Below are 16,181 nucleotides of genomic sequence, written 5' to 3' on the forward strand. Positions count from 1 at the left end.
CAGTTCTTACCCACAAGAGCACTTAGCAAGAGTGGTAGCTGTGTTTTGATGGGATCAGGTTGGGATCTTATGTGATTTCAGGGTCCATGGACCCAGCCCAAGGTCTAAACACTGAGGCATCATTTCCTAAGTACCACAGTGCTGGACATTCTGTTGTGGGAAACACTCACTGTCCCTTTTCATGGATGAGAAAACAGGATACTGCTCATGAGGGAATGGTGGGTGGTTTTGGATGGTCAGCTAAATAAGGCTATCACTGGGGACGAAGAAACGAAACATTGTTATTTCTGGGAAAGGGAACACCCATATATGTTTTCATCATTTCATAACTATCATGGCAAAAATCACGAATGGGTGCGAAACTTAGCTGGAAAATTTTGATAAGAAAAGCATTTATAATGTTGAAATTTTATAATTGTGAAATCTGAAAGATGCATTCTGAACCAAATGGTCACTAAGAATGGGACAAAGCGACATCAGGTGTCTCCTGAAATGATACACAGAGGACAGATCACTTCTGTGGTGCTCCTGCCCCAAATGAGTAACTTGAATCTAATTAGAAGCAATTAGAACCAATCAAAGGATATTTTACAAAATCTAATTAGAACCAATTAGAACCAATCAAAGGATATTTTACAAAATAACTGGCCTGTATTCTTTAAAAATGTTAAGGTTGTGGGAGGTGATGAAGACAGAGAGACCATTTCTGATTATAGGACACCGAAGATACAGGATGAGTAAATGCAGCACGTCACCTGGTGGGTCCTAGACCAAGGGCAGTGTTTGTTATAAAGGACCACAGAGGGGGCAAATGGACCAAATTTGGAATTTTGTCTCAGCAGTGTGTCAATGTTAAACTTCTTCATCTTCATAACTATACTGTGTTATACAAAAGAATGTCCTTAGGTAAACATTGGATAATTACGAATAGAGGGATATGATGTCTCTAATTTATTCCTGGATGGCTTAGGGAAAAAAGCGATGATGTATTAACGTATATGAGTATGAGAGAAAATGAAAAAAAGCCAATGAGGTGATGTGGTCATGGTGAATCTGATTAAGTTATGGGAGTTTATGTTATTCTTGCAACTCTTCTATAAGTTTGAGATGATATCAAAGTAAAAAGTCATAAAAAGAGGTGTTTTCTGAATGATTCACATATGTGAACATATAAATTTTGCCTGTCAGTTATGTATGTGGACAATGGAATGGTTAATTTATAAATATATATTTCCTCTTGAACTATTTTCATTTTGCCCTATAGAAAACAAGAACCCATAACAGTGTTTTTCTTCCCATTCATACAGATTTTAGGAAAGCACTTCTTTTTCCCTTGGAGAAATAACCTACAGACAAAAAAGCAGTACCACCTTGTGAAATGGGCGAGTGCTGAAGTCAGTAGCTTGAAGACAACCCCATGGGGCAGGGAAGGAAACACGCTTGTTACAAGAGATGGACCCTGAGCTGTGGAAACGGGTCACTTCTGTTTTCAACACCACTGACCCGGAGTACACAGTAAGGTACCCTTTTTCTCTTGGCGCCCAGTACCACCACCTCAAAAGGATGAGTTTTGGTCTATGGTCTGAAGAATGTTTTTTCAAATGACACAGAGTGTGTTTGAGGAGTTGTGCAAGGAGAAATGTTCAAGCGTGAATAAGAATCATGCCGAAGGAGAAGGTCAAGGTCAGGGAAGAACCTACAGGGAAAAGGAAACTCAGAATGTCAATATCTTGCTACTTCAACCAACTGTCTCTGTTGGACTCAAGAGGGAACCTCAAAAAATTTGAGGGGTCAAATCAGCATATATATGGTGTCCCTACATTCTGTAGGGTTGTTTTCCTGTATGGTGATGAATGTGTGTCCTGAGGCAACAGAGACAGACATGGAGGCCACCAACATTAAAAACTAAGATGGAAATACTGCTTCCTTCAAAATGAATTGGGGGGCACCTGGGTGGCTCAGTGGGTTGAAGCCTCTGCCTTCGGCTCAGGTCGTGATCCCGGGGTCCCGGGATCAAGCCCCTCATCGGGCTCTCTGCTCGGTGGGGAGCCTGCTTCCTCCTGTCTCTCTCTCTGCCTGCCTCTCCGCCTACTTGTGATCTCTTTCTCCTTGTCAAATAAATAAGTAAAATCTTAAAAAAAATGAATTGCGTTTGTGCCTGTCTTCCCCCAGGCTAGCAGCTGCTGTCTTCCCTGTTGCTGCACCTGTTTATTATGGAGGCTCCAAGTGAAAGGGGAGCTCTTAGGTGCAGGGACTGGGCAGCCCTGAGAAGGCGGGGGTCAGAAAGTGCAGGAGTCGGTACTCACTGTGCTCTCATGATGGCCTGGCCTTCCTTCGGCCCTGAGAACCTACCCCACAGGTTTGTCTAAAATTCGTCCGCAAGCCTGGTGACTGCTCACTCTCCCCCTGGGGTAGGGGAACAGAGTGAGGTCCTCAGCATGGCACAGGTATGAAAAGTACATGCGCCAAAAAGAAAATCACAGTTGCTCTTACCGCTGGGCTGTTTGCCCCACCCTAGCTTTATTTTTTTTTTTTCTTTAAGATTTTATTTATTTATTTGAGAGATAGAGACAGAGAGCAAGGGAGAAAGCAAGAACAGGGAGGAGAGGGCAAAGCAGGCTTCCCACTGAGTAGGGAGACCAACATGGGGCTCCATTCCAGGACCCCGGGATCATGACCTGAACCACAGGTAGACGCTTTTCTGACCGAGCCACCCAGGGGCCTCGCCCACACCCCAGGTTTAGCAGGATGTGCCTGTGCCCATGGACTCCCATCAGGTGGGTGGGGTACTGAAAGAGCGTGTATGCCATAGGAACTCTGCACCTCAGGGCTCAGTGACTGCAAACGGTCTGTAAATGAAGAGCCCTTGCTGCCCGCCCTTGCCTGGAGGGAGTCTGGAGGCAGGTGTGGAAGGCAGGATCCCAGATGGATCCCGCTGGACCTGGCCCATGAGGCCAAAGTTGGGTGACTCCCCTGCTTGATGTAATATAAGGCCCCTTTCAGACAACCTACTTGGTCTTCATGAGCTAAGCCATGCAGATGATGGGTGAACAGGAGATCCTAGCCTCGCAGTGGACCAGAACCTTGCCTCCCTATTCCCTGACACAGTCAATAAAGTTTATGCTTCTTGAAAGTGGGAGCTAACGTCAGCCACGTGCCTGTCTTCCTCAGGGATCCATTGATCGTGTAGGTGGGCCATGCTAGCCTCAGAGCTCTGTTGTGAGACATTCAGCGGGACTGTGTTGTGTGGGATGGTGTGGACCTTGCTCTCAGATGCATGGTAGGCAGGTTGGTGTGGACCTTGCACTTGGATGCATGGCAGCTACTTCCTAGGTCGAGGAATGGAAGACTTGCAATTCATCTGGTGTTCACTAATGGTTTCCCATACTGGCTGATGAGGGCTGTGTCGTTGCAGTCTTCTCTTGTGAACGGGGTTCGGCAGCCACATAACACTGAGGATATTCTGAATCAAAGTTCTCATATCCCACTTGAGGAAGTAGACCCGGCTGACTGAGCTAAGTGCTTGCTGACATGTTCAGCTACTGACCAGCTGCTCACCATCCCCAGAAAGCCCATATACGTATGGACCCATGTATATGTATGTATGTATGTATGTGTGTGTGTGTGTGTGTGTGTGTGTGTGTATTAAATCTTTGAATCTATAATTATCCCACACATTCCTCCTATGTGGTAAAGTGCCGATTCCATGCACATTTTGTCATTTGATGTCAGAGTTGGGATGAATTTATTAATAACAATATAAAAAATTCTGTTATTGATGGAAGTTAAGATTTTTGGTATAGGGGTTTCCTCTTATACAACACACCCATAAAATGGTAAGATTTGCGAAGACTTGGTCAAGCAGAGTAGCTCCTGATTACAGAAATGCCAACAGTGATATGAAATTTCAAATCAGTGACATTGAATTTAAAGAACTTAAGGATGTACCCCAAATGTTGTAAGTTGCTCTAACATTTGCTCTAAGTGTGAAAGGAAATGTTTAAATGACATCTTGAGCTCACTTTCATTTCAGCCTTACCCATCACTACCTTATTACTTCACATATTGGCAGAAGCTTGAGATAGTATTGGGGATCTTGAACCAGGTGTTAGAACATCTGGACGGTATTATTTGGGGACACTGGGAAATATCAGTATTTTATTCTATTTGATCTACTGTGCTAGAAACAGTTTACAAGCAGAAAAGGACTATATTCTACGTATGCACTGTAACAATCAGAATCACAAATTGTCAAAACTAGGTAAAATTAGGCAAGAAAACTTTGGTTCCTGAGTTCTTCTGTTAACTTTAGTTTGCTACACATCCTTTGTTTTGTTAGCGTTCATTGGCAGGTTTCAAAACTTATCAAAACTTATAAAAAATTCCAGTAACTTCTATTCATTCTCTGCTAATTTTAATGACTAAAAGAAAAAAAAAAGAAATTCTATGTTCAGCTTTCTCTTCTGAGAATTGCACACACTGGGATATTGTTCACCATTGTTGTCTGTTGGCAGAGGAACAGGGCAGAAACACCTTGGCCTCGACTCATCCAGTTCTGTTGTCTTCCTTGCTCACTAATCTTCCCGGCCCCTCAGACTGGCCTTGGAGAATTTTCACCTGAACTTGGACTGGTTCTTTCGCATTGCTTGGTCCTCAGCTCCCCACTGAGCTGTCTCAAACCTCTGAATCTTCTAAGAGCTAGCCCACCTCTTGTCAAGGACCTGACTGTCTTGTGCACCATAGAATCTCCTCTCCAGGACAGGACCCTTCCTGGGGGCAGCATGGGGGAGCTATATAGAAGTTCTTAGGGCCCGGATCTTGGCTTCTAAATGCTATTATCCTGATAGGAACCAGACAGGACACTTAAGAACTTGTAAACAAGTTCTGTAAACAAGGAAACTTTTAAGCCTGAAGATTGTATCTGAAGGAGTGATCTGAAAAGGAAATCAAAAGGAGTCCAAGTCAAGGTGATTTTCACACCAAAAAGAACAATGTTCATAGTGGAAAGACATCAAGTATATGAAAACTCCCAAGTCCATGAAGATTAAAAAAAAAAAAAATTTTAGAAAATACCTCTCGTCTTTGTGGTCACTTAAGCAGGATTAATTCCTTACTGTGAAAGTAGTTAAGGGGTAAAGTGAACATTTATATTGACTGGTAGGGATTGCATTTCAGGGTAATCAAATAGCCCAGTCTATGAGGAGCTACACTTTATGTAACAATGCTAGCACAAATAGAAGAGGAACGCTAAGATTCCAAAGGTGTGGTTTGGAGACCCCTGAGTAAGGATGATTGGTTGGCATTAAATTATTTGGTGGATAGTTGGTGAGGAGCTGGACATTCCATGGAGCCAGAGTCTCTACACACAGAGGACATACCGGCACAGGGAGCCACAAAATAGCAGAATAAGGAGATCAGGCTAATTTTAATGCAAATGCAACCTCCCCCACTTTTTTATTTTTTTATTTTTATTTTTATTTTTTAACTTAGAGACAGTGCAAGCAGGGGAGGGGCGGAGGGAGAAGGAGAGAATCTCAGGTAGGCTCCGTGCTTAGCACATAGCCCCATGTGGGGCTCAGTCTCACGATGCCCGCCCTACCCTCCCCCGCCTCGGAGATCACGACCTAAATCAGGACTCAGTTGCTTAACCCACTGAACCACCCAGGTGCCTTCTACCATTTTTTTAAGTGGGGATACCAGCCATTAGGAGCCTCTGATGCAAAGTAACATGAAGTATGTGTTATCGCTTCTCTTTTTGCACACGTATGTTTTGGTTTCTTTTTTCCTCAAGAGCTCGGAAGCGAGATTGCCGGGGTCTGTCCGCTCCCGATTCCCCCACTTTTAGGTTGGGGTCTTGAGCAGTTCATTCAACATCTCAGAGCCTCGGTTTCCTAGACGTCTTAGGATTTTATGAGGATCTAATTAGACTATTTATGAAAGGGTGGACCAGGGCTGGACCATACTATGCTCAGTAGATTAGTTTTATTTTATTGTAAATAATTATTTCCTGAATAAAGGAATACTATAGCCACGAAAGCTGTCTATACCTCTGGATCTCATCTCTCCCTTCACCCAACCCAGTCCAGCCCTTGAGAATCTACACTTCTAGCCCGGGGATGATTCGAGAACACCTACACGTGTCAGAACCTGGGCTCCCCATTCTCCCGTCATTAGCCCACGCGCAGGACCTGAGCGAGTCACTCAAGTGCTCTGATCCACGGTTTCCTAATCATGAGCCTGGAAAGGAGGTGGGCGAAGAGGATAGTGCATCAAATGGGCAGCATATGAGGGAGAAAGACAACACAGACCACGCAGGAAGGTGGTCTTCAGCATGACTATGTTCTAAACCCAGGGCACTTTGTATTTTAGATAAAATGTGATGGTTCTCCCACTCAGGGGACAGCACACTGACCCTGTTTTTCTTAATTTTTCCAAAATAAAACTGAGGGCTGTCCTGATTCTAGTCCTTCCAGGATTTAGTGAGCAAATATTGGTTTATTAAATCCTTTCATTTTTTAAATGATCATTATTCTTATTCCAGGATAAAAATTCTTTGTCCTTCACCCCTTTTAAAACATTGCGATGTGCTATTGACTACACTGATTGCCTGCTTCCCCGGCTAGGCTGCAAGCTCCATAAAGGCAGAGATTTTTGTTTTGCTCGTTGATGCATCTGCAACACCTACAACAGTACCTGGCATACACTTAATATTTGGCACACATTTTCTTAATTGTTCAAAAATCCTAAGTTGGCAGCATGGGTATTGATTGCTTTTATAAAATATAGGGCTTATATCTAACAGCCTGTAAAATGGGTATATTCACTTGTCTCCATCCAAGACTGTTTTGAGCCAGGGAAACACATAGGGTGTTGGAGAGCACAGGCAAGGTCTGATGTAAGGATGTGTAATGTGTGTCCACACTACACAGAAGGTTGGGTTTTGCCCAGACTCAATCCAACCCAGCCTGTCTGCCGTAAAGACTTGGGCTTCCCCCTGTCCGCCTTTAGCACCTTCAGTTCCATCACAAATAGGTACTGAGAGCTAACCAGGAGCTAGGCACTCTTCTAGACACCTGGAAGTCATCAGGGGACAAAACAAAGACCTCTGACCTGAACTGTGGGCCATGGAATTCAGGAGAAAGAGCTGAAGATCATGCCAAGAACTTGGCCTGAGCTCCTGGATGGAGTCGCCGTGGCCTGAGATAAGAGTCTGTGGTGGGTAGTCCTGGGGGCAGAGATGGAAGTTCGGCTCTTGAAGTCCCTTGTAGAAGTGATCCTTGCTCCTCCCCTGTCCTGCCCGAATATTCTGCCACGTAATCCGCCTGAACACCTATTCTCCAGATGGAGCCCTATTAGTCACCATACTTTAGTTTTATCTCAGTCTTTGGTTTGGTAATGGCATCTGAGTGCAGTAAACAAGGGTGGGATTTTTGGAGGGGGGAGGCCACGGTCGTGTTCCTTAAACAGGACACAGGCAGCAGTCAGGTGACAGTAAATGGCACCGTTTTACCTGTTAGTGCCAGTTACACCAACCAATCGGGTTGGAAGAAGATGAGTTACATTTGTGAAAATAGTTACAGTGCACGAGGAGGAAGGATGGGCCAGTGGCCCGGGGGTCCTTGACATGAGTCGTCTGTAGGCACTATTTCAACTCTTCAAAAAAGAAATGTCATAGCGTGAATCGGATTAAATGTTGGTAGTCAGTTCTGACTGGCGGGAACATGGTTGTTTCTTATCTCACTCTTGCATTTTCTGTGTGGTAAGCATACAGATTAGAATGAGGTGGTGGTGGTTAGGAACAGGTACCAGGCTTCAATTCCAGCTCTGTTACTTATTAGCTGTGTGGCCTTGGGCAGTGACTCAGCCAGTATCTCTGTTCTCATGTTATAAAGATTGAGTGAGTTTATGTGGAAAGCACACAGACTCATTCTTAGTACATAGCTAAGGGCTATTGAAGTGTTGACTGTTCTTGTTCTTAGAATTAAGAATAGAATGATAAGTAATTATAAATCAATCAACGGAATATTCTTAGGATTTTATAACTGCAAAGAAATCCTGCGGTCTTGAGTAAAGAAGTTCTGCTGAGGCCCTAAGACTCCCTCCGTGTGGGCCTGTGTGTGGAGTGAACCATGAGACCATGAGCTGGCCCTGGAGGGAAGACTGGCCGTTTAGATGCCCAGAGTATTTACTTGATGCCCTCAGTGACATCGCAGGGAAAAAAAAGACTCTTCCTTGTGTTTCCAGGAAGAATTAGTAATGTGTACGCAGGAAGCATGAATTCCAAGAAGCAAGACACCAAGGCTGTTTTCACACCCTTCTAGACAACAAGGCTGGTACGATCTCTCTCTCTCTCATTCTTCAAAATTGTTTCCTTGCTGCCCTTACCATGGATCTTTCAGTGAGAAACCTTGCTGTGTATGTGTGGGGTGAATTAACCTCACTGCAGATGTGGATTATTTAAGTGCATGTCTATCTTGAAGCACAGTAAGTTTTTTTTCTCCTTCAATTAGTTTGCAAACCAAATCCGAGAGGAAAGAGATCTTTGTATATTGTCTCTTAAGTGCGATGACACTCCCAGCATGTTTATTAATTCCTGACTGTGCATATAGAATAGGAGAGCAGATAACTTAGGCTTTAGTCCTTAGGGGAAACCTACTCATGCATGCACAGAGTGTCATATAATTCCCGAGTCAGTGATTCCCTCTGTGACTCACATTTCTCCATAGCTTTTGTTTTCCTCCTCCACTCACCGCTCTCTGTTTCCTTACTCTTTCTTCAAAGTATTCGCACCATCCCCGACGTTCAATTCCTAAGAGACGAGAACTGTTGAAAGACACAGTGATGACTGGTTACGGGGAGCAGGGGGCTCCGCGGCGATCTGTGAATGTCGACCTCAGATCTCACCAGACCCGAGCTGGGAGAAAAGTCTGCACTCATTAAACCCACTTGATCTGCGGGTGCTCCTTGTGCCTCACTCATCACACTACAGAATTTTCACAGATGCCAGCAGTGACTCCTCCTTGTAAGCCCGTAAAACCTTGGCAGTGCTGGTGGTGGTGATGCTGGATCCTCGCCCGCCCTGGTCGCAGTGGCCCCACACTTAGGCCCCCAGGGCCCCTCTTGTGCCTCCTCTTTCAGCCACTCCCCCTTAGTTGCCTTTGTGGCTCCCCTTCTTCTACCCTTGGAGTGTCCCAAGGGCTTCCTTTCACTCTGCCATGGGTGTGTGACTCAGTTTTGCTAATAAGATCCATGCATAGGCTCTCCTGAGAGCCTGTTTAGCATGCATGCTGGGATACTGTGACTTAAATTAAAAATATGCTGTTGGGATATTGTTCCCTGTTCTTGGCACAGAGCTCCCCAAAACCCGTGTAAATCCCTAAGCGATAAGAGCACTGGGGTCATCTTTTGTTCTATTGAGGTGACTCCGGATGGGCTCCTGGATGGCTCCTGGATGGGGGCCAGTCACCAGAAAGACTTGAACATGATTAGAAGCTTGGGATTTTCAGCTCCAACTCCCATTCTGCAGAGAGGGGACAGGGGCCGAAAACGGAGCTATTGACCAGTCATGCACACGATGCTTCCGTAAAGATCTCAGTAGTATGGGCTTCAGAAGGCTCCTGGCCTGGTGGACACATGGACCTGTGGGGAGAGCAGTGTGTGTAGGCAGGGCATGGGGGCTCTTCTCCCCTTCCCACCGACCTTTCTCTATGCCTTTCTTCTCTCTGGAGATTCCTCTTGTATCCATTATCCTCTCCTTCCCCATAAACTGGTAAATAGTAAGTAAACTGTTTTCCTGAGCGCTGTGAGCCTTCTAGCAAATTAACTGAACCTGGTGAAGGGTTTGTGGAAGCCTCTGATTTAGAGCCAATGGGTCAGAGGCACAGGTGACAATCTGGACTTGGGACTGGTGTCTGGAGTGTGTGTGTGTGGGGGGGGGTAGAGATGGAGGGTCTTGTGGGACTGAGCTCTTAATCTGTGGGATCTGCTGCTATCTCCAGACAGATGGTGTCAGAACTGAGTTCAATTGCGGGACACCCAACTGGTGTCACAGAATTGCCTGGTGTGGGGTAGAAGCCCATGGCTTGGTAGTCGTGTGAGAGTAAAGGAGACGCCCAGGGAGAGAACAGGTGTCTCTTCTACACATGTCCATATGTATTTTCCTGAAGAAAGGGTCTGGAGCTCTCATCTTTCTCAAGAATCCACAACCCCATAAGAACCCGTGGGGAGAAGGTAGGAGGAAAGGAGGGAAGGACATGGATGAAGTCCAAGTTTGCAGGTGGCAGATGCTCCACACCCGTATTTGGAAACTGCCCATTGGACATCTCCACCTGACGCTCCCACAGGTACTTCCAGCCCAATGTGACTAAAACTGACATCAACCCCCCAAACAGGTTCCTGTTCCTGTTTTCCCATCACCTGTGCGTGGCATTGCCCTTCCCCCTGCTTCCCAAGTCAGAACCTTGAGGGAGAGTTTAGTCCGTTAAAACTTGCTCTCACATCTCACACCCAGCCAATCACCAGTTTTCCCTCTCCATCCCTACTTTCTTTCCATCCTTCAGCATCTGCCCTGTTCAGACACTCACCTCAATCATAGCTATAGTTTCCTTGCCAACATCTTGCCTCTCATTCTTATTTGTCTAGTTCATCTTCACGTGACTGCCCAAGTATTTCATACACGCACATTTAATCATGTCACTCTCATTCTCAATATTCTTCAGTGGCTCCCCATTGCTCACTGAAAAAGACACCTAAACCCGGTAAGGAAGACCTTGGTCCTTGCCTGCCACTTTCCATTATCTTTTAATTCTCCAGCGTGATTTGGTTCGGCAATGCTGAACTCCCCATGGCCTCTAGAACATGCTAAGCTTTCTCACTCTGCTTTGCGAATTCAGCTTCTCTGTAGGGAACATCACGTTCCACCTCCACCCCTGCCCCCTCATTCTCCCCATCCAATTCGCCAGGCAAAGCTCCCCCTACCCTTCAAGCTTCTCCTTCAAGGGATGCCTCCTCTGTTATGCTTTCTGGCTTTCCTAGATGACATAAGCCAGACTCCTGGGATCTGCGCACTTCCTAGGTTAGCCCACCTAGCTACACACCTCCAAGTTTCACCACCCCCCCACTGCATTTTCATTTTACACTGAAGCAAGGCTCTACAACCTTAAATGATTTACACAGGGCAGCACTCTTGCTCTGTATTTAGAGAACCAAAGCAAGATTAATGGAAGGAACAAAAAGAAAGCCTGCATGCAGAGGTCTGGGCATCTAAATCTTTCCAAGCTAAAAGGGGGCGAAGGGAGAATTTTACAACTCACATGTGCTTGTCGCTCATTTAATTTCATTTGTGTCACCCATTCCTCTATGGCAGGTTGAGGTTTATTTGTGACTGTGGGGATTAAACAAGATAGAGAGGTGGTACCACAACCGGAGCTCCTTGCACTTTGCAGTGATTATGTACATACCTTACGTCCTCTACCTTGAATGCGAAGACTGTGTTTTCAATTTTTTTTCCCTCAGAGCCTAGAACTAACTAGGCAGAGAACTCTGGAAGTTCCCCACCAGTGAGGAAAGGATTCTTTAATAACAGACAAAGGTAGTACTTTTTTATTTTAAGAAATCAGGACTTTTTTTTCTTTTTTGACAACTGGAAGCCTGTATCTCCCACTCCCCTTCCTGCATTTTGCCCATCCCTCCACCTACTCCCCCTGGCCACTGCCAGTTTGTTCTCTGGCTGTATGGTTTTGTTTTTTTTAGATTCCACATATAAGTGAAATCATAGGGTCTTTGTCTTTCTTTGTCTGACTTATTTCACTTAGCCTAGTAAGAATTAAGTACATTTTCTGAATGAATGTGTAAAATAAGGAACTCAAAAGAAGACATTTTCAGATAATTCTTAGAGAATTAATTCATCATGCCTTTGAATAAGCAGGGTGCCCATCAGGCACTAGCTCCTCTACTAACAGCTGGAGGGAGAATGCTGAAGGATGGCAAATGCTTTCGTGGTGTCCTGGGCCAGCCATGGCTCTCAACGCCCCTGCCTACTGACTCCTCACAGTAGTCTGTGATGTTGTCCCTCATCCCGGTTCATCGTTGAGGCAGCTGACGTATAGGTGGATTAGATAGAGTGCTAGTTCCCTGTTAGAGCAGGACTCAAACCAGACAGACCACATCCAGAGTCCGTGCTCTGAGCCTCTGTACCACACTGCCTTTCCATCCGGTCCCCGGTCCCGCTAGCCCCCTCCCAGTTTTCATTCATCTATAAAAAGCATTTTCCTAAGCTCACCACATATATTACCTCATTTAATCCTCACAATAACCCCAAGGCAGGTTCTATTACTTTCCTCTCTTTTCAGACAAGGAAACGAAGGCTCAGAGGCATTAGGTAACTGGGTCCACATTACTTGGCTAATAAGTGGCGAAGCTAAATGTTCAGCCCCTGTAGACAGTCTGAAGTCCCACCCCCACCCATTGCTTTTCACCTGCTCACTCAGACAACCGTAGCGTCATCAGAAAGAGCAGCTCCTGAAGTGACACAAGTGAGTGAACCAGTCAGGCTTCCAGGTGAGCCTTGCTCACCTACTTGCTGGGATGGGTCCCTCCGCACTGCCGGCTGTGGGCGTGGCCTGGAGTGGGTGTGTTCTGTAGGCGTGGTCTGAGTGGGTGGCCAGGCTGGGTGGGAACTGAGCCCCACGTGGAAATGGTCAGGAGACTCAGGGTAATAAGCTCTTCCACCCTTCGTATGGGTGGAGACGACTAGCTGACTAGCTAACTCAACACTTTTGGAGCTGGGATCTTCTGATCTAGTTCAGGGGACACAGTCAGCTCTCTGTGTCCAGGGAACGGGGCTCAGGTGAGGTCTTAACCCCTCACCGCTGTGTGATGGTGGGTCCTTGACCTCTCTGTCTTAGAGGTGGTCTAGAGGGCTTCAGGGGCAAACAGCCAATAAATGGTACTGGTTTCTTCATTCAGAAACTCAGATACATCTTTGATAAGAATCCAGACCATCGCTATATTGTACACCTGAGACTAATTATTACACTGTATTTTAACTCACTGGTATTTAAATAAAAACTAAAAAAAAAAAAAATAAACTGAGGCATAGAGGAAAAAAAAAAGAATTTCAGAAACCACACTACAGAAAACCCTCCTTGCCAAATGCAAGCAACTTTCCTCAGGTCTCATTCTCTTTAACTTACCTGACCCCTGGTGCTGCCTTCTGCTGGACACTCTGCTGGGTTCTCTTCACTCCCGCTGGTGCTTCTCTTCCCTCCCCAGCCTTGGAGGGTGCTGCTCCTCTAGAGGTAGTCTCAGAGGACTCACCCTCCCACCACCAGCAGGAGGCTTTCAAATCGCCCTCTTTTGCCCCTTCCTCCCATCCTAGCCCTGTTTTGGTCTCCAGTTGCTGCCTGGGCATTTTTGTTGTAAGTTTTCCTCTCCTGTTACAAAGCACAAGAGACCACATGCTCTCTAATACCTGGGTTCAGGACAGCGAGACAAAAGAGATGAACATTTAAAATGCTCATTTCATATGCTCCAGTATTCCACTTGTAGGAAACTGACTTACAGAAATACTCAAGTTTTCAGGGACACATGTACAAAGATGTTCGTTGTAGCATTAATAAAAGAAAAACATTAGAACAGCTCACAGGGGAAACTGCGAATTATGGTACATTCATACCAGGAGAGAGTAAGCAACAGAAAGAATAAAGCACATCTGTAAGAATCAATATAAAATGATTCTGCAAATTACATTTTAAAAGAGTAATTTGGTGAACAATAATTGTATATCATTCTGTTTGTGGGTGCGTTTGAAAGCATGTACATGAAGTATAAATCAAGGTTTAAAACGGGGTGTCCAAATTAAAACGTCTTTGGACTTAACCTGAAAGCTATAGCTGGTATCAGAGCCTAAGAGCAAATGACAGGGCCTCGCTGTAAAGTATTAAATTGCAAAAAATCTAAAGACTACTATTGTGTCTATATGGGTGTGGAGGAGGTTAAGATCCTGACATGGGATGGAATCTGGAATCTGCAAGGCCTTTGTGGCTAGACTGACAGAAAATAAAGCCAAAGTCTGGGGCTTCCCCTTAAGACAACTGCATTCTGTTCTAGGAAACTATGAGAAGCCACTGGGATATTCTGAGTGAGGGAGAATGGATCTGCGAAGAGGCCAGACTGGAAGCTGGGACACCAGTTGGACGGATTTGGAGAGTTAGGCTAGCATTTGGTGATTAGGGCGAAGGATAGTGGCAATGTGGAAAAAATATGGAGTCTTTAAAGGTAATCTGGCTATCATTTACTTAGAAAAGCCACCTTAGAGATCAGTAGTTTTGTGGGGTGACCTGGGGAGGGCATGGAGAGTCCTGGCAATGTTTGGGATTCTCATAAGGGATGTGAGCAGAGAAGTAGAGAGGGAAGTTTGAGTGAGTTTGGATGTGCCCTTAGAAGCCATGCTGAAGGTAGAAACATGAGTTGACAGCATGTAGACATGTAGGGTGAACATGAGCCAATGGTCCAGTATTAATCCCAAGAGATCTGACATTTCATTGAAGATTAAATGATATCACACATTAAAAACCTCCAGCATTGTGCCTGGAATGGAACACACACTCAGTAAATGTTAGTATCCCTCCCCTCACAAAATACTTGTTCAATGAGCTCATAGTCAACGATTAATCCCAAACCAGAGTGACCTTTAAGGCTAAACATACAAATAGGTCATGGGGCTAATTCAGAATATGAGCCCGTCACACACTTGCTGAGTTACACAAAGAAAACCATTTCAGGAAAGGAAATTTGGTTCTCTGCGCCACCATTGGAGCCACAGGTGATCTCTACACTTTCCTGTGCCTCCTCCCTGGTGGATCTGATGGGAGGTCCAGATGCCAGTTTCACTCCCCAGCTCACCTGTGCCTTATATACCCTTTGAGAATGCCTTGTGAGTCCTACTGGCTGGGTGTGGATAAACTCATTTTAGAGGATCTGTTTGTTTTCATCCTCCACTCTGCCCCACCGACCCTGATTTGTCCTACCCTAGGGTAGAACTCACAAGGATGGACAATAAGAATTTTCAACTCTAGGGAGGGGGGTGGGGATAAAATTCATCCCTAGTAACTACTAAGGGAAGTTCCTGGTTTGGAAATTTTCTGAAAAGACTCCTCCTAGCTATTCCAATCCTTTTGTGCTCCTTTCTTCAAAATAAGAATCAACTTTCGGGGCTCCTGGGTGGCTCAGTGGGTTAAAACCTCTGCCTTCGGCTCAGGTCATGATCCCGGACTCCTGGGATCAAGCCCCACGTCGGTTGGAGCCTGTTTCCCCGTCTCTCTGTCTGCCTCTCTGCCTACTTGTGATCTCTGTCTGTCAAATAAATAAATAAAATCTTTAAAGAAAAAAAAAAAGAATCAACTTGCCTTTTCTGGGGGACACCTGGCTTGTTAATTTTTCCTGAAGCTCATTGACTAGAGAATTTCAGGGGCTGTTCTGGAGGTGGTGGTCCTGGAGTTCCAGCGATTTGAAGTGGGGACTGGAAGAGTAGCTAAGGATGGAACCCCTGAGCTTATTTCTCTGTGTCTGATGTTGAGATGCCTTCTGGACACCCATGATGGAGGGGTCAAGGAGGCAACTGAATTCTTGAGGCTGCCATTAGAGCCAACTCAGAACTGAAGATAGAAATTTAGGACTTATCACTTAGATCAAGAGTGATTCACTTTTCTTACGCCATGGACCCCTTTGGAATCTAGTGAAGCCACTAGACTTTTTCTTACAATGATGTTTTTACATGCGCAACATAAAATGCATATGATTACACGGGAAAACACATTAAAATATAAACAAGTTTGGAGGAGGAGTCAAGATGGCGGAGAAGTAGCAGGCTGAGACTACTTCAGGTATCGGGAGATCAGCTAGATAGCTTATCTAAAGATAATCTAAAGATTGATTTTCCTTTTTCTTCCTCTCAATCTATAAAACAAACATTTGGTAGGTAGCTGTCATAAACCCAGTTCATACAACTTGTTTTGGCACCTTAATAAAGTCTCAATTCTCTTTGTAGACACTCTGGCCACCACCTTCCATGAAGGGTTTGCTCAAGGCAGATCTGGTATGTTCTAGAGCCGTGTTGTCCGGTGTGGTAGACTTTAGCCACACATGGCTATTCAGATTTCAACTGGAATGAATTGAAACGA

At 45.1% G+C, this 16,181-nt stretch overlaps 1 pseudogene; it reads right to left on the reverse strand.

Annotated features, from left to right (window-relative positions):
* Window positions 1–2,824: 2,824 nt before the first annotated feature.
* LOC111153601 overlaps window positions 2,825–16,181 on the reverse strand; it is a 120,179-nt pseudogene continuing 106,822 nt past the window's right edge.

The sequence above is a fragment of the Enhydra lutris genome, unplaced genomic scaffold (assembly GCF_002288905.1).
Source record: "Enhydra lutris kenyoni isolate GAN:26980312 unplaced genomic scaffold, ASM228890v2 scaffoldscaffold33, whole genome shotgun sequence".
NCBI lineage: Eukaryota > Metazoa > Chordata > Mammalia > Carnivora > Mustelidae > Enhydra > Enhydra lutris.